Source organism: Hipposideros armiger, unplaced genomic scaffold (assembly GCF_001890085.2).
Source record: "Hipposideros armiger isolate ML-2016 unplaced genomic scaffold, ASM189008v1 scaffold_57, whole genome shotgun sequence".
NCBI classification, from domain to species: Eukaryota; Metazoa; Chordata; class Mammalia; order Chiroptera; family Hipposideridae; genus Hipposideros; species Hipposideros armiger.
Genome location: NW_017731407.1, coordinates 3,491,652 through 3,511,688, shown reverse-complemented (window position 1 = coordinate 3,511,688; position 20,037 = coordinate 3,491,652).

The window sequence follows — 20,037 nt, the reverse complement described above, 5'->3', positions numbered from 1 at the left end:
CAAATTCCCTTTGCCCTCAGCAAGCATCTCAGTTGATGTGGATTTCTGCGTGGTGGGTGACCAAAATCTTCATTCCTGAATGGTCTGGGCCATTAGCAGTCCTCCCAGTTGGGTTTAGTTTTCCATTGACTTTACAGGTCATGAGAGTACTAATAGGTGTTGTGGGGGTTAATCTCCGGTATTCCAGACATACTCCTTACCCCATTGTGTAGTAGCAACCCAATTTTCTCTTGGTTGTCAAGACAGGTAAATCACCCAGCCAGTAGTATAACCTTCTTTTCCTGTTAATTTATTAACATAGAAGCCTAAAGTAGCCATGTGGCAGTCCTAACTTCCAATCTCTTGGAACTATTGCTCTCCCCTGGTGCAAGTATTCCTCCTTTGAGAGTTAGGACTTCTAGACCAGCAGAGCCCAAGTTTGTGGAGATGAGAAACAAAAATTTTGCTAATTTATTACTAAGAGTAAAGCGATAGAAGTTAATCCTATTTCTTTATTTTGGTTCCTGGACCCATGAATCTTCGCTCTTGGAGAAACCGCCTCATATACTAATCATGAATTGAGGGCATATGCTGTGTCCTTGAGGACTCCGTTCCAGCACTGTAAGGTGTTGCCACCCAGTTGGCTCTTAACTGTCTTCAAAAGATCATTCCATTGTTCTATCGAGCCAGCTACTTTAGAGACAGGGTAAGACCAGTGAATACTGTGAGCATGGATACACTGCTTAACTTTATGTACTATAAAATTAGTTCCTTGGTCAGAACTGGTGCTGCAGAAAATTCTACGATGGTCGATGAGACATTCTGTACATCCACAGATGGTAGTTTTGGCAGAAGCATTGCAGGCAGAGAACGCAAATCATTGTCGGTGCCTATTCCAGTAAGAACAAAGCACTGCTTCTTCCACAATGGAAGCAATCCAATTTAATCAACCTGCTACCAAGTAGCTGGCTGGTTCTCCTGCAGAATGGTTCCATATCAGGAGCCCAGGGTTGGTCTGTGCTTTTGGAAGATGAGGTAGTCAGCAGTTGGCTGTAGCCAGATGGGTCTTAGTGAATGGAAGTCATGCTGCTTCACCCATGTACTGTATTTTGCCATGTATAATATGCACTTTTTTGCCCAAATTTGTGAGGGAGAAATAAGGATGTGTAATATAAATGGGTAGTACTAATTTAGTATCTATATAAATGTTTTTAAATCTTTTATTTATGCTTATGAGTTAACAGCGTAACTCTAGAAATCAATAACGATATCCGTATGCAAAATAGTACCCTGGAACACGATAATAGATTTTGTTGAACTTACAATGAACTTGTAACAATGAAGAGTTCTTGGCCTTCTATGATGTGTAAATATCATAGATTTGTTACCGGTACATAAAATTTCATGTACCTTGTATCTGTTCTTGTGTTTTGTAATTATTTGTCACATAAAATTTCTTGTACCATAATATGTTAAAAAATAAATGCTAAAATTTCTTTATAATACAAAAAAGTACCTAAATGTAAACAAATAACAATTTGAATTTAAAAATTAAAACAAAAGATTTTTTTCCCCTGAAAATTTGGGCCAAAATCATGGGTGCGCATTATACACGGCAAGATACGGTATTACTCCCTGCCTGCTTCCATGGCCACTTTCTTCATATACCTATTGAGCAATGAATGAGGGAGCTGGGGAGGGATGTTGACTGATGTCCTCAGATTGGGTAATCTTCCACCTGATTATTAAAATCTTCCCCTGATGAGGTCATTTGGTAAGCAACTCACATGGGATACAAATATCCTCACACCCTTTTCCCATTCAGAGTTTTCCTCTGAACCAAGTCTCTGACCATCTATTTAAACTGTTAGTTTCCGCCATGTATTGGTATAGATATGTATATCTGGTTATTCCCTCTTCCAGGCAAAATGAAGGCCTAGGTGCTCTGCTTAAAGATGGCCTCCTGAGAGGACGTCCTTTCATCAGTGTCTTTCAGAGCAGCCCTGGGCTGGGGTTATAGAGCTGCAGCTGGGCACTTCTGGTGATGTCTGAATATTATGCAGAACCATCTGCATACAAGACCAAAATTTTTCTTCCTCAATTTGACCATATTTTTATATCTTTATTAACAATTCAGATTTTCTCTTCTTTAACTGGCTGTTCATATCCATTGTCCGTTTTTGTATTGGTGACCTTCAAATAGTGGTTGTTCTATATGTTCCTCTTGATCCTTGTTTTTCTTGCTAATGGTTTAACAGGGTGTTTGCTACTCTGGTTGTCAGAATCTTTAAGAATGAAAGATTAGTATAAGTTTTCTTTGCATTTAAGTAAGTTTTTTCTTCCATAGTCATTACATTTAGAGGGGTGATGAGGTGGAAGGAGGGTTAACTGCTTGTTCTGTGTTGACAGGAAAGATTTCCTTTGAAGCTGCGGGGGGCAGGCAGGCAGGCAGTCTTCTGACCTGCAGAGGTAAATGGGACTTTATTCTGGGTGTGAGTAACTTTAGAGCATTTGACTTCTCAATGGATCTGACTTCTTTTTCTTCAGTGTGTCATTGAAATTCTTATTTTTTATTATTGCTGTCCCCCGATACCCGTTGTGAGTCTCTCCCCATAGAGATTGTCCACTGTCTTGAGAGAACAGCTCTTAGGTTTCATGCTACACATAAGACCTACCCTTGCTGTCAATTGTGATCAGATTCTGTACACAAGGAAAGCAGACAAGGGAAAGGGGGCTCGAGTGACCCAGCTGTGCGGGAACCAGCTCTCCAATTAATTACACTGGGATTGCTCCTGCTGTTTGCATTTGTTGACTTAGAGCAGAGAGCTTCTCTGTGACTCCCTTTGGAAGAACCCATCTTAACCCTGGACAAACATCCTATATCTGAAGCTTGACATAATAGTTTATAGGGATAAAGAGAGTTTTATTTGAATAAGAGTAGTATTAAAGCAAATCCCAGAGAAAAATTACTCTGGACCAATTACATTTCTATATGGTTAGAGAGCATGTTTAGTATAACTTTGGGCAAGTTATCTTTATGTGCCATCGGTTTGCCTTTTATAGAGTTCATAGTGTTGTTTTGAACTTAAATTAGTTACATGTAAAATTAGTTATTAGTTTGAATTATTCTTTATATCACACAATTTAGGTGATATTTATAAATATCTTTGGATTTGCCACTGTTTATAGAGATACAGCATTGACATTTAAAAAATAATGTTTTTATTTCATTTTGAAACAACCTCAAACTTACAGAAAAGTTCCAAATACAACAAAAAAAAATTTCCTTTGAACTACTTGAAGAATATTTGCTACCCTGGGCCCCCAAATAGTTGAATGTGTATTTCCTGCAAACAAATACAGTCTCCCATATAACCACAGCACTACCATCAACATTAAGATAATAATACTAATACATTACATATAATCCTCAGACTTCAATCAAGTTTCACCAATTATTATCTCAATAAGTAAAAGGGTACAATTCAGTCACACAGGGGGCATTTAACTATCCTGCCTTCTTCAGTCTGGACCATTTCTTTGTTCTTTTGTTGGCTTTCATGACCTTAACACTTTTGAATATTACAGGAGTGTAATGTTGCAGAATGCTACTGAGTTTGGTTTTGTCTGATGTTTCCTTATAATTAGATTCAGGTTATACATCTTGGGCAAAAATATCACAAAAGTGATGCTGTTTTCTTCTCACTGCACCCTATAGGTTGTGCAAAAACTGATCTGTTCCATTCTTTACGTTGTTCTCTTGATCCCTGATTAAGATGATGTTTGCCAGGATCTCCACTTTAAAAGCTACTTTTTAAAAACTTTGCAATTAATAAATATTTGGGGGAAATGTCATGGGAAGCCGGAAAAAATGTCCTTTTTATCAAAAGCTTTCAATTTATTCACTTGTAAGAATGGACTATGATTTCCTGTTTTATTCAATAAGCTATAACCCATTAGTATCAGTATTTGGTGCTAATGTCTAAAATTTGACCATTGGGAGCTCTTTGAATTGATTCCTGTGTCTTTTTTGACATGGCCCACCATTCTTAGAGCACTTCACTACTTCCAGCACAACAAAATGTTTCAAGCACATCTGTCCTTTTACTCCCCAGCCCCAGATTCGGACATTTCTCTTAGGAGCCCTGGTTCCTTTATGTGAATAACATGAAAATCAAGATCTGATGCTAGCTATGTCCACTGTTTGGGGGATTTTCACTGGTACCAGACCTTCTAAGTGGAGGGAGCCAAGGAATATGTATATATGTCATACACACATGTATTTATTTCCATTTCTATATATTAAAAACCAGTAGTTCATTGATACCTTTGATTTCAGACCAACACCACAGCATTCAAGTTAATTTTTTCACTTTTCATATTTGTAATTCCTTTTCTTGACAGTCAGAAAATTGGTTATAGGTATTTATTTCAGCATTCGCTTTGGATGTAACCCATGTCCTGTGCACGCTCCCGCCTCATCCCACTGGCTCTGACATCCTGTTTGGATGCGCTCCTTTGCCTACTCTTGCTTCAGCCCCCTGCACTGCTCTGCATCACTGCAGAGATCCTTGTCACCCACCTGGGCCCTGAAAACTCACTCTGGGCCAATATTCCACCCCATATGGATTCTCTCCTCATCTCATTTAAGCTTTGAGTCTCTACATTGGGCCTCTGTCCCAACTCCCATCACATGTAGACTCACCTAATGGCTTTAGTACTGAATTGTTCCAGGAGGGAAAATCTAAGAGAAGGGGAAGTCCTGAGAGGGCTTTGACCAGAAGAAATAGATGTGGGAGCTGTCAGCAAATAGAATGTTTATGGATGAAATCATTCACTTCTTATAGCTGTGGTTACATAGCCACTCCCATATGATCATTGGCACACTGGTTCTCACATCCCAGGGCCTATAACTGCTTAGAAACATCCATGAACCTGCAAAGTCTCAGCTCTAGTTTTATTTCTCTCTTTCTGATACCTGGTGATCTCCCTTATTTTCATTTTGAATTTTACTATATTTAAAACTTTGGTTATAATGTATCTGTCTATGAGTTTGTAATAAGAAAAATGTTTATTTGTATCAGCTTGGCCTACCATGTTGCCAAACATCTCTTTGATATAATTTTTAAACATTTTCCTGTCAGATTTATGTGATCAGGTTCTAAACATTCTAAATGATATCCATCAAAGGACAGAAATAGAAGATGACAGATATTTCTATTTAGTATTTATCAAAAATGTTTCCAGAAAGTACTATATTTAGTACCATTATCATAAAATAATTTATCTTGAAGCATTATCTCTTAAATGAAACAACCTAGTGTACTATCTAAGTGGCACACCTCTCTTACAGTTTATCAATCAGTATGAAGTAATATTGTGAAATATTAAAATAACAGGAGGGTCCCTATCTCCATGTCCAGGCACTTATCCAGGAACAGTGCCTGCAGGCAAGAGGAACAAGAGAGCAAAGAGAGGCTTGTATTCTTGACATTTAAGTTTCAAAATCTGTGGTTTAAATTTAAGAAAAAGATGCAATTATATTATATGATAGCTGCTCACCGCTCCTGATAGAATGGTGATAAGTTTATAACTAGATTTTGAAAGGCAACAGTTACTGAAAGTGATTATTGAGTGAGAGGTGAGAACCCATCCTGTGCCTGAAGAGCACCACCCTGCACCGATGTAAGCCACGTGGTGGCCAAGTCAGACCCTGCAGATGTTCCAGGCTCTATGCACATGAACGCTGAACCACGTCTGTGCTATTGACATTTGCAACTGTCCTTCCTGGTGCTGTGTCATGAGAACAGCATCAATTCCACTTTCAGTGGTCTGAAACCACTTAAGGGCCAGCCTTTACCTTCAGATGAGAGGAGTGGATGTCGGTTCAGGTTGCACACCACAAAAGGAGCCACACCTAAGGGTACACTGTGTACCTGGTAGATATTTTATTAGTGGGAAAATGTTTGCACTTATTTAGTATAACTTTGTTGTCTCTACATATAAGTGATTCATATATTTCTTATGACAATCTTACAGCAGATGGCAGTAGAGTATATTATTCTAACAAATTCAGCATATTATAATAATTTTCTAACAAATAAAGTAAAGTATCTTGTTCTAACAGAATTGATATTTGTTTTTTTCTAGAGGAATACACCCAGTAATTGAAAGACCTTTTTGATACAACAACATTTCAATAAGGAGCTTCTGCTGCTTTTCCCACTGTGGTTCTGAATGGCATCTTAAAATAAAAATTTAAGAAACCCTTTTAATGAAAGTGTATTGGATAATATGACATTCTGTTTTTCAGTTTATATTATCTACCATTTGTTTACTATTAAGTCCCCATTTAAAATTTCTAAGTGCCTCCATGTGACATGAATCTATATGAAATAATCTATATACATTTACCATTAATAATCCACAAAGTAGATATTAGCAAGATATAAATTAAGGATTGTAAAATGATGCTTAGATAATTATAGAAAGTATTTTTAATATGGAAATTTCATCAGTATAAAAATTAACTTTGGATGGCCAGCTGAGTGGCTCAGTTGGTTAAGAGCTCACTCAAGAGTGTGAGCTCTGAGCAATGGTGGTTCAATGCCTGGCCCAATCTGAGCTGCTGCTGAGCTGCCAACAGGTGGTTAAAATTTAGCAGCTTAATATATACATTTTACTTTGAAAGCTACAAGTTCTAACATATTTCATTCCAAAGCAGCAGAATGTACATTCTTTTCAAGTGCACATGAAACATTTTCCAAGATAGAGAATATGTTGGACCAAAAAAAAAGTCTCAATAAATTTAAGAAGACTGAAATCATATCAAGCATCTTCTCTGACCCCAATGGTATGAAACTAGAAATTGATTATAAGAAAAAAAAACCCCTGAACAACACACAAACACATGGAGGCTAAATAACATGCTACTAAACAATGAATGGGTTAATAATGTAATCAAGGAAGGAATGAAAAGATACCTTGAGACAAATTAAAGTGAAAACACAATAACCCCAAATTTATAGGACACAGCAAAAGCAATCCTAAGATAGAAATTTTTAGCAATATAGGCCTACCTCAAGAAATAAAAAAACAAACAAAAATACTACAAGCAAACAAAAAAACCTCAAATAAACAATTTAACATTTCACTTAAAGGAACTAGAGAAAGAACAGCAAACAAAGCCCAAAGTGAGTAGAAGGATGGAAATAATAATGATCAGAGCAGAAATAATCAAAATAATCTCTTAAAAAATACAAAAGATCAATGAAACCAAGAGCTGATTCTCTGAAAAGATAAACAAAATTGATAAACAATTAATCAGAATCATCAAAAAAAAAGAAGACCCAAATAAATAAAATCAGAAATGAAAAAGAAGTGACAGCTGATACCATAGATACAAAGAATTGTAAGAAAATATTATGATAACAAGTTGGACAATCTGGGAGAAATGAATAAATTCCCAGAAAGATACAACTTTCTAACACTGAATAAAAAAGAAAAAAAAAAACCTGAGCAGACCAATGACTACAAACTAAATTGAATCAGCAATCAAAAACTCCCAACAAAAAGTACTGAACCAAATGGTTTCACAGGTGAATTTTAACACAGCTTCAAAGAACACCTATCCTTGTCAAACTATTCTGAAAAGTTCAAGAGAGGGAAAGCTCCTCACCTGATTTTACAGACCAGCATTACTTTGAATCCAAAACCAGACAAAGACATTCCAAAATAATAAAATAAATAAAATAAAATTATAGGCCAATATCCCTGATGAACATAGATGTAAAAATCCTCAACAAAATGTTACCAAACCAAATTCATTAATACATTAAAAAGATCATATACTATGATCAAGTGGAATTTATTCCTAGGATGCAAGTTTGGTTCAATATCTTCAAATCAGTCAACATAATACATCACATAAAGAAAATGAAGGATAAAAATCATATGATCATATCAATAGATACAGAAAAAGCATTTGACAAAAATCCAGCATTCATTTTTGATAAAAACTCTCAGCAAAGTGGGAATAGAGGAAGCATATCTCAACCTAATAACAGCTGTATATGACAAACCCTCAGCTAACATCATACTCAATGGGGAAAAGCTAAGATCATTCTCCTTAAGATCAGGAACAAGATAAGGAAGCCCACTTTCACCACTTTTATTCAACATAGTATTGAAAGTCCTAGCCACAGGAATCAGACAAGAAAAATAAATAAAAGTCATCCAAATTGGAAAGGAAGAAGTAAAACTGTCATTATTTGCAGATGACCTGAATCTATAAATAGAGAATCATAAAGTTTCCACCAAAAATTATTAGAACTGATAAATGAACTCAGTAAAGTAGAAGGGTACAAAATTAATATTTAGAAATAAATTGCATTTTTATACACAAAAACATACTATCAGAAAGAGAAATTAAGAAAATGATCCCATTTAAAATTGAACTAAAAAAAACCTGGGGATAAATTTAACCAAGAAAGTAACAGAACTGTACTAGGAAAATTATAAGACACTGAAGTAAGAAATTGAAGAAGATACAAAGAAATGGAAGCATATACTGTGTTCATGAATAGCAAGAATTAACATCATTAAAATATCCATGCTACCCAAAGTAATCATAGATTCAAGTCAATCCCTTTCAAAATACCAATGGAATTTTTCACAGAAGTAGAACAAGTCATTTTAAATTTATATGGAACCTCAAAAGACCCAAATAGCCACAGCAATCTAGAGAAAGAACAAAGTTGGAGGTATCAAACTATCTGATATCAAAATATACTACAAGTTTATAGTAATAAAAACAGCATGGTACTAGCATAAAAATAGACACATAGATCAAGAAAACAGAACAGAGAGGCCATAAACTAACACCTATATGGTCATTTAATCTCTGACAAAGGAGGCAAGAACATACAGTGGGGTAAAGACAGTCTATTCAATAAAAGGTGATGGGAAAATTGAACAGATACAAGCAAAAAAAAATGAAACTAGACCACCTTCTTAAACTATATACAAGAATACACTCAAAATGGATTAAAGACATAAATGTAAGACTGGAAACCATACAATTTTTAAAGGAAAACATAAGCAATAAATTATCTGACATTGCTCTTAGTAATATTTTTTTTTCCTGATATATCTCCTCAGGCAAGGGAAAGAAAACAAAAGGGACTACATCAAACTAAAAATTTTGCACAGCAAAGTAAACCACCAACAAAATGGAAAGCAGCCTACTGTATGTGAGAAGATATTCACAAATGATACATCTGATAAAGGGTTAATATCCAAAATGTATAAAAAACATAACTCAACACCAAAAAAAAATACACATTAAAAAATGGGCAGCAGAACTGAATACACATTTTTCCAAAGAGGACATACATGGCCAATAGACATGTGAAAAGATGCTCAATATATCTAATCATCAGATAAATGCAAATTAAAACCACAATGAGATATTACCTCACTCCTGTCAGAATGAATATCATCAATAAATCAAGAAACAGTAAGTGTTGGCGAGGATGTGGAGAATTTGGAACTCTCGTGCACTGTTGGTGGGATTGTAAACTGATGCAGTCACTAAGGAAAACAGTATGGAGTTTCCTCACAAAATTAAAAACAGAACTACTTTATGACGGAGCAATTTCACTCCGGGTTATTTATCTGAAGAAACCCAAAACACTAATTCAAAAAGATATATGCACCCCCATATGCACTGCAGCAATATTTACAATAGCCAAGATATGGTAGCAACCTAAGTGCCCATTGATAGACAAATGGATAAAGTATGCAATGGAATATGATTTGGCCATTAAAAAGAATGAAATCTTATCATTTACGATAACATGGATTGACCTAGAGGCTATTATGCTAAGTGAAATAAGTCAGAATGAGAAAGACACATATTATAAGATCTCACTGATATGTGGCATAGAAAGAACAAAATAAATGATCAAACAAAACAGAAACAGACTCACAGAGAACAAAGTGATGGTTGCCAGAGGGGAGAGAGGTTGGGGGGCAGGGTGAAAATGTTGAAGAAATTAAGAAATATAAATTGGCAGTTACAAAATAGTCACAGGGAAGTAAAGTATAGAGAATATGGTCAATAATATTGTAATAACTATGTATAGTGTCAGGTGGGTGCTAGATTAATCAGGAGTATCAACGTATAAATTATATAAATGTCTAACTGCTATGATGTACACCTGAAACTAACATAAAATACTGAATGTAAAATATAACTGAAGAAAAAAATTTAAAAAATACAGTTGACATTTAATAATGAACATAGTAAAGGAGTTTTGTAATGATGGATGGTACATCGATATATAGAATTTTAAAAACTGTAGTTGTTTTCTAAAATGTGGTATGACTCCTGTTGAAATATAGTAATATAATTGCAGTTATAATTTAAAAGTGATTTCCAAATACTTTGTAATTATATATCTCTTTGACTTTTCCAGTATCATTTCTCATTGGAGAATGCTGAATCTCAAAACTGCAAATTATTACAAACTTAAAGTCATTAATGTCTAAGGAAAAAGTTTTTATGTAGTCACCTTTTCTATAAAATTGAAGATAACTGAAACAAGTAAGCCTCAAAACTGTCACACAGAATATTTTTTCCATGAAAGTGAGAGAACTTTTTTTTATATAACAAAGTGTTATATCCTAATGACTTGGCTCTTCCTTCCAATTTTCTTTCCCCTTCAATTCATGTATTTGAATTGTGCAATTTTTATGAAATGAGATTATTATTATTGTTGTGAAATAAACAATGAACTCCTCTAAAACGTCTTTACTGAGGAAGGATTTCATTTCTATATATTTTACATTCACATGGAGACACCACAAGTGTTAGTAGTGGCCTGAGAGAACCAGTGGTTGTAGTTGGCAAAGAGAATTCCCTGACATGGCCAAGGCCAGCTTAGAAGGACTCAGTTTGCCACCTCTCTCTGCCTAAGGAGGTTGTAGCCCCCAGCCCACTCAACAGAATTAATGTCATTGACTAGTTTACACTATATTTACTATGTTTTACTGCTTTCGGCTGTTAATGCAACAGTTTCTAAGACAGTCACTTTGTTCCTCTGTGGTGTTTTTCCTCTCTGTGGTTATCTCTCACACACACAAAAATCAGTTTTTCTGAAATCAATTACATAAAACAACATTCTAATTAATTTCAGCCACCACTTAAATCTCCTTAATGTGTGTGTGCTTGCTTTGTTTTTTAGTTTTATTTCAGGAACTTGATTCCTGGGGTACTGGGCCATTTTTTGTTTCTCCAGGTGCTTTTACAAACCATGCTGGGTATTTTAATGTCAGCCTGCACATTAAAAAAAAAAGTTTGCATATAGCCTTTCTCAGGCTCACTAAGAAAAATGAATAAAATGAGAAAGGGCTTTTAGAAGACCTTAATAAGTGGAGTGCAGATTTATCACATAGGGAACCTACTCCACTGGAATGCAGCGATGTATGTCCACTGGTCAGTCTCATTCATATGAGGCAAACTCCATTACTTGCTGTGAGCAAGAAAAAGGTTACCTGACCCAATTGGAGAGCATTAGCTTTTTTGTTCAGCTTTGAAAAAATTGCTTTGCCACTTAGGTCAACATCATGATGTAAATCTTAATGAAAGTTTCTGAGACGTGAGAGTAAATCAAGCTGTTTGGCCACCCTGATGTTCTCTTAATCTGCCTTTTTCTTGCTTTATTTCCTTCAGTCTGGTTTAGGGAACACAGATCTCACTGCAGACCCATTTGCAGAGTAATCGTCACTCAACCCAGTCATCTTGGCCCTTTTGGAACACAAGGTTGAGTATCCCAGAGAATCACAAACCAGTTCTCTTTCTTTGTGGAATTTAATAAAGAAAAAAACAAAAACAAGTTTTTCTTTCATTTCACTTGAGATTTTTTTTTTAAATTGTCTTTTATTTGGGATCCTCTGTCTCTATTGCACAGTGGGTTGAATGCGATTATTATTATGAAAGAAAAGTTATCTGGATTATTTTAATTATTTAAATTATTTTAATGGATTGGTAGGAGGACGCATGAAGATACTCAATAAACTAATTTGTCTGACTCCTATGATTTTTATAGACATAGCTACTGAATTAGACTCAGTTTTTATTAGAAAAATGAATTATTTTAAAACACAATAAGGCACTCAAATAATCTAGGTGAAATTCAAGTAAGCTTAGAAAGAATACAATGTAATTGTTTGGAATCATTTCTGCATTCATTAAATCAATAAGATATACTCAACGAATGCCCAGTCAATTAGTATGAATATGTCAAGTTCTTTTTTTGGTACTGGGGACACTGGGTAAGGAAGACATACAGGTTTCTTAATCTCAGGAAATTATGTGACAATGGGGAGAAAGAGAAAAAATCAATCTATCATTTTAGATAGTGGTAAATGCCATGAAAAACCATGGGGTTATGTGAAGTGATGACTTATGGGAGGGGATTCAAAAATTTAATTGGCTGGTCAGAGAAAGCTACATTTAGAATGTGATATGAATGACAAAAAGCAACCTGCCTTAGGACTGCCTTGGGGTAGAGTTTGAGGCAGAGGGTACAGCAAGTACATAGCTGTTAAGATAAGAATGAACTTGGAGGAAGACCAATAGGACTGGAGCCCAACAGAGAAGAGGGAAAGTTCTAGGGGATAAAGTTGGGTAGTCAGGCAGGTTATTTAGGTTCTTCTAGGCTCCATGAGAAGGAGCTTGATTGTTTTTTTTCCCAAGGGCAATGGAAAGGCAGTGCATAGATTTAAGCAGGTGTGTGACATGGTCTACTTCGTATTTTAAAAAGATCATTTTGGATAGATTCTAAGAAGACAAGAGCATGAAAGGATATCAGGAGGTCACTTGGGTAACCCAGGTGACAGATGAGAATGGTTCTAACAGTGGAGATAAAGGGGGTGGACTGTTTGGGGATATATTTTGAAATGGAATTTGATTGGGAGTCTTGAGTCCAGTCCAGGAAAGCCTTTCTGACATGTTAATGCATCAGTATTTGGCTAAAGCAGTATAAGTACAAGTATTTAAGGTAAACATTTTAAATATGGGAAACATCATCTTGAATCTTAATGACACACAGAGTTAAGAAGAGAAATGACAATGTAAGACCAGTGGTCTACTTTGTATTCAATTTTCGAATATCATCAGATAAATGTAATCTTTTAGAAGTATACATAGGTTTTTATTTTTGGATATCAGCTAAATTCTCATTTAAATCCTCATTTTAAAGTTATATTTTCTAAAAATATGTCTATCAAAATGTGAATGGAGTAGCATTAACGTATATAACACTAAAAATACACTTCTGAGAAATGAAAGTAACCAGAAAATCATGCTGGACCTCTTAAGGAAAGTGTGTTTATTCAATGATCTCAAACATTTTAGGGTTACTGTAAAAGTGGCATTCAAATAAATTATATTGATCTTTTATTGACATCTTAAAGTATAGACCTAATTAGCTTTTTAGAAGATTTTTCACTAGCTATTCCTCAAGTTTCTCAGATTAATTAGGATTTTGACTGCAGTTACTGAGCTATAGCTGAAGTGGGGATCTGGGGGTGCAAAGCATTTTAGAAGCATCTAGAGAGCATCAGGGCAAAATGTCAAGGTTCATACCGAATGGCTCCCATATTTCTTTCCCTGAAATCCCTAATCCCCAGTCAGCTGTGTTGTATCAACACATGTGCAGATACTGAAAAACACAATGTTTTGCTACTTTCTAGAAAATCCTCATGACTAATAATGGAGGTTTTGACAAAGATTTGACAAGGACGTATGCAGAGATAATGGAATGTTAGGCATTGAAAAAAATATTTTAGGTGGAAAGATGGGCTATAATAGGAAAAAGTAAACATTGCTAATTTTTAATAGATGTTCAATGAATCATTTGAAAACCTATTTATTCAGAAATAAAAATCATGTTTTATTAGCCATATAACAATAGGCCCTGAAGCTAAATGTGGAGTATAGTCATAAATTCTGGGGATAGCATTTTATATCTTCCTACCTCAATCCATATCAACAAACCTCCCTCTTCTTTTCCCCTTGGGGCCTAGAGAGGTGTACTTACTCTTTCTAAATGAATTTCAGGGTTAGCAGTGTATGTCAGTTTGCTAGGGTTGCGATAACAAAATGCCACAAACTGAGTGGCTGAATCAACAGAAATTTATTTTCTCACAGTTCTGGGAGCTGGAAGTCAAAGATCAAGGCTTGGATTCCTCTGAGACTGCATACTTTGTAGATGGCTGAACTTTGAGATGGCTCGTTGTCCTCATATGGCCTTTCCTCTGTGTGTGAGCATCATGTGTGTCTAAATTTTCTCTTCTTATAAGGACACTAGTTAGGTTGGATTAGGACTCATCCTAATGGCTTCTTCTTAATTCAATCACATCTTTAAAAAAACTTAACCCCCAATATGGTTACATTTTGAGGTGCTAGGAATTAGGTTTTCAACATATGAATTTTGTGAAGGTAAAATTCATCCCATAAAATACAAGAAAACAAGTATTCCATAGTATGCTAAATTTTATTTTGATTTATTATAGTATGTGAGATAATATGCTGTCAAAATATATTGTTGCTTAGTAACTTGACTCTAGAAGGAAAAAATAATTGATTTTGATATTGTCTGAACATTATAATTAACAAAACTTCCTAAGGGACTTTCAGATCCTCTTGGAATATAGCAGTGTAGTTCTGACTCATCTTATTTTTTTCCCTTCTGGAAACCCCATAGAACAAACAAACAAACAAAAATCACAATCTATATTTTTTACAAATCAAGGTGAGAAAGAGAAAACACCTACAAACTCAACATTATGTACAAGGGATTCAAGGGCAACCAAGCTAACCTGAAAAGTAGGCCCACACGGGAGGTTGCAATACAGCTGTGGGAAAGAAAAATCAGTGCAGAGGGGCCCTGCTATAGCAGATCTTGTAGATTTGCAGCAAATATTCATCCAGAAAGATAAGATCCTATCTTGAGAGAAAACTGCTATGGGCAGGTTTGAAATTGAACAGGATATGCCTTCTAGAGTTGTTGAAGATAGAAAGTTATAGAGAGTTCCAGCCAGAAAAAAGAAAATCCTTTGAAAGACAAGGGCTATTCCTTCTGATGACGAACTGGAAAGAACCAAAGGAAACTGAGAGCTGGCAGTGGAAGTCCTCCAGAGCCAGACTAAGTTAAAGTGGAGTAGAGACATGTTTTTTACAGAGGCCCCATATAATGGCAAAATGGCCCTTGGCTTGAGAGGTCCTTGACTGGCAGGGCCTGGAAGTTATCTGAGCCCTTTCCAATATTTTTAAAGTTCCAGAAGATTTTAACTTTATTTAAATAACAAAAAAGTAACATTTACAGTATTTATACAAAAATGTTACAAAAATATGAAAAGAAATAGCACAACTTTCTTGTTGATAAAAATGCACTAAAAGCTATATTAAGATAAAGCAGATAAAAACTCTTGCCAGCATACCAACATGAATTAGAAAGAAATATGAAGCCATAAAGAAAAATTCACCAAATAGAAGTAGAAGACTTCAGGAAGATAATGTCAGATAACAGAAAGGTATGACACTAAAACTAGAAGAATTTGGTAGAGAAATAGAAAAATATAAAACTCTGAGAAATAGAGATTGTTTACTAAGAGCACACAAGCACATTAAGGTGAGGATAGGATTGAAAAATAGAAAATTAATGAAATGAAATAGGAATAAAGATAAAAATTTATAGAAAAATGATAGATACTACACAAAAGAGATGCAACAAAATGCAGAGTCCCAGAAAAACAAAACTGAAAAATAGGACACAAAAACTATTTAAAACTATAACTAAATATATCCTTGAAACAAACAAAACTATTTGAAATTTTAAGTTGAAAGGGTAACTTTTAGCAGTTAAAAAGCTGTCCTAGAATGATCCACACAAACACATTGCTTAATAGAATTATTGAACTTTAAAGATAAAAATGTCTAGTAAAACTTACAATTATCCAAGGGCACAAGTAAAGCCCTTGATTTTTATATCCAGTCAAATTTACTTTAAGTATAAAGCTATGGTGAAACAGTTTTGAATATGCAAAAGCTAAAGAAATATTGTCCAAATAAATTGTTTTTGAGGAAAGTACTAGAGGGCAAACTTCATGTAGTAAAGAGATACCTAATAAAAACTGGGCTAAAGGACTACTAGTTTCGAATCTTCAGAAGAGATCTAAAGATATAACAAATGTTCTAATGTATGAACATAAAATTTCTAGTTAAAACTCCTGGGTGGAAGTAGAATGTGGAGACTAACAGATGGTAACTGTAGTTGTATACTTCAAAGTTTTACTCCTCTTCTATAAAAATTCTCTACTACTAACTGTCTATAAAAATTTTGCCGATATACTTGAGCACTTCTTGGCTTAAGAATATAATGGATAACCAGAGACTTTAGAATTTGGTATGTTAACTACACCTAATTTTCAGATCAGTTGCCTAGCTGTCTGCCTATGTAGGCTCGTGCATAGGGAAGCATTAATGCACAGGAGCCATGGGCTTGAAATCTTGTCTGTGATCTTATACACAGTGAAATTTTAGAATCCACTAACAATTGTGAAACTTGTTTTTCATTGATTTTCATTGTTAGGGAGTCATCAATTTGATAGAATATAACTATTTATAATAGGAAGTAATTTAAATACTTCAGAATATACTAGGTAAGACTGAAAATATGAAACTTGAAAAAATTCAATTGATTAAGCAAACAGATTACTGGTAATTTTACAAACTTATGAACTCTTTGAATTGAAAAACATTTTGGTGTAAGTTGCTACATTTATAAAGCAATAGCGTATTCTTTTTTCCCCCTTATTTCTTCCTACATGGCAAAATAAACTACACTTTGAAAAACATTCCAGAATATTCAAGCATAATTTTAATAGAATTTGAAAAGCTTTCTAAAGTGATACCCAAAAATAATACTCAAAGCAAGAATGCCTATAGCTATTTAATCAATGTCAAAATTTATTATTTTTTGTAATTCAGAAAAAAATCAATTAAAATCAGTTTATTCTGAAAAACAAATACAATTCTACATTGTACTTTTGAGCCAATGTCATACAAATATTTCCAAAATGATCAAAGGCATAACAGCATGATCTAGAGTAAGAAGCTCTTTGAAATAAGAACATAATATTGATATTATAATAGACTGTTGAATGTATCTGCTTCTTAATGTAACTTAGATGAAAATTTTCACCTTTTGTGAACAAGCAATTCATAAACATTCAAGAATCAATCAGTCTTATATTATCAAAGATAAATATGAGGAAGGATTTGGGGAAGTTTTTACCGGCACCTAAGCTGGGAATTGTTTATTAATCCACACCACTGTGAGATTTTGTTTTATTTAATTATTCAACACAATTATCCACAGATTGTTTCTGTTTGCCCCACACTGGCTGAAGATGTATACCCATATTTTATGTCCTTATTGCCTTCCTTTTACGACACCTCTTACTCTGACCAGTGGGCTATTTATGTGGTAAAAAGAAAGAAATTGACATTTATTATTTAGCCTTGCTGTTTATAGACTGTGAATAGTTTCTGACTCCAGTGAATCAAATAAGATAAAGATGAAATTGTAAAATTAATATTTCAAAAAGAACAACCAATATAATCTAGAGAGAAACATAAAAAGAGTTTAGAAAGAAATTTGACTATATTTGCTCTATGATATAACAGGCTGTAGATGATGCGAATCCTTCAGGGTCTCCCATCAGAGATAAGCAATGAGTGTGAACTGGGAATAAGACACGGAAGGCCTGTCACCCGCTGAGGCACCTCACATCATGCTCGATAAAATACTAAAACTGAAGGTAGGAATGCACTTCAGATCATGTTTTTGGTTTTTTTTGGTTTTTTTTGTTTGTTTGTTTTAAAGTCTAAACAAAATCACACTTCATATGTACTATCAGAGAGCCCCCAGTTCCTGAGTAAAGATTGAGGAATGAATGGTTCAGTTCTTCAAAAGCCACTGGGAAATGTCAGCACCATCTAGTTAATGAATTCCTGATTTGTTTGGCATTTGCACTTTCTTAAGAAATTGCTGATGTGTTTAGACTTCCTCTTCTCCTCAGCAGCAGTGAAATTTGTTGATTATGATGGCCTTATATAACACCATCCAGGCAGAAAGCTAAAAGATTACACATTAAAAAGAAACAGGCCTGTTTATTACCAGGCATTGTGCTTCCTCATATGCATATCTCTGTTCCTCAGTCTTTGACCAAGCTGCTTTGTGGAAGGGGCTTTGTTAAAAGTATTTCCATGGCAGGCCTCCACTCATGAAAATGTCATTTTCTCTGCCTGGTTGTGATAGGAAGTCTTTTTCACCTATTGAAACCTGTTAAATTTCCTTCAACTATTTTTGTTTAACTCTTAGAAAAACAGTTAGTGGAGGACCATTGAAAAATGTGTAGATTTAATGAGGAATTGATGTTTGTACTCAAAAACATTTTTCAAAGAAACTTTCTTCCGTACTGTTGAATAAAAGCCTGCAATCTTTACAGATTTCATTCAGCCAGGTCAAACAACCCAGACTATGTTTATTCCACATCATTTTCCCTTAACTACTTTAAAGCACATGTTTGTTTTAGGAGATATTCCACCATCAGTAAGAATCGTGCCCACTTTAGTTTAGTTTGTATAAGGATCAGCCTGGTAAGAAGCCATGAGGTTCAAATTACTCAATTAAAAATCTTTGATGTGGCTCTAAAGTAGAAACAGAACAGGTCTAATATCTCTACCTAAAGATTACCTTGACCAGAATAGTGCTACAGGTTGTATCCTATATTATACAATTCTTTGAACAGTAACTTCATTACTATGCTTCATATTCTTATTTACTCTAAAGGGAAAACATTCCTCCATTAGGCAGAATCCTGTATCTTGATAATATTTTGCATCCCGTGGATCTCCTATATGTGTGTCATATTGTTCTTGTAAGAGAACTTCCTAGTCTGGTCCTCACTTGTCCTTGACCCCCACAGCTGTTTCTTTCAACCCTCTCTTGCCCGTGACCTTAGCTCCTAACTCTTCTCCACCCCTCTTGATAAATACAAATTAAGCAAACACCCATTTACCTGCAAGAACAATTCTTCCTGATTCAGAGAACCATTTTTGACTGAGTTCTCAAATTAACTAAACTTTGACCTTCTGCTAAAGATCTAAAAATTTTACCTTCTTTTCCCCAAACAAACCTCTCCTTCAGAGCCTCCTGATGTCTGGCATTTTTAGCACAAAGACCGATGACAGGAGTTCTCAATTTTTGCTCTATCAACATTTGGGATGGGTATTATTTGTTGTGGAAGTCTGTCCTGTACATTACAAGATGTTTAGCAGCATCGCTGGCTTCTACCTACTAGAACTACTGGCACACCCACCTTTAAAGTTGTGACAGCCAAAAATGTCTTCAGACATTGACATATGTCCCTTGTGCCATTGCTCCCACCTTCTTCTCCTTCTTCTCAACCCACCACCCCCCTTGAACTGACAACTGGCTTACGCTAATTTTTTCCCACAATCTTTGGTGTTGTGATTTTGATTTGGATTAATATTGAACTATCTGCTGCTCAGCCTGGGCCACTTCCATGAGGATAAAATGCTGGAAATTCCTGACATCTCTCTCCTTGGAGACTTAGTGACAGGACAGCTGAGCAAATCATTTTATCAGTTGCTAGTATTTAGGCAGTGATTCTCAACCAACATATGCAAAGATGTTGGCCAATATCTCTGCTTTTATAACTTTAACCCTTAGTCAAGATCAGATTTGCATAACCTAGTTCAGGATTTGTAAACCCTCTTAATAAGGAAAGACAAAAGTCCACTGAAGGATTTTGGACCATGGTACTCTCTGATATTTACCAATTTATTCAGCTTCTGTGAGATCCCCAAATACTAAAACTTGGTTAGGAAAAGGAGAAAAGATTGATGATCAGACTGGTATAAGATACATGGGTCAAAATGTGACTACAGATTGATATAAAATA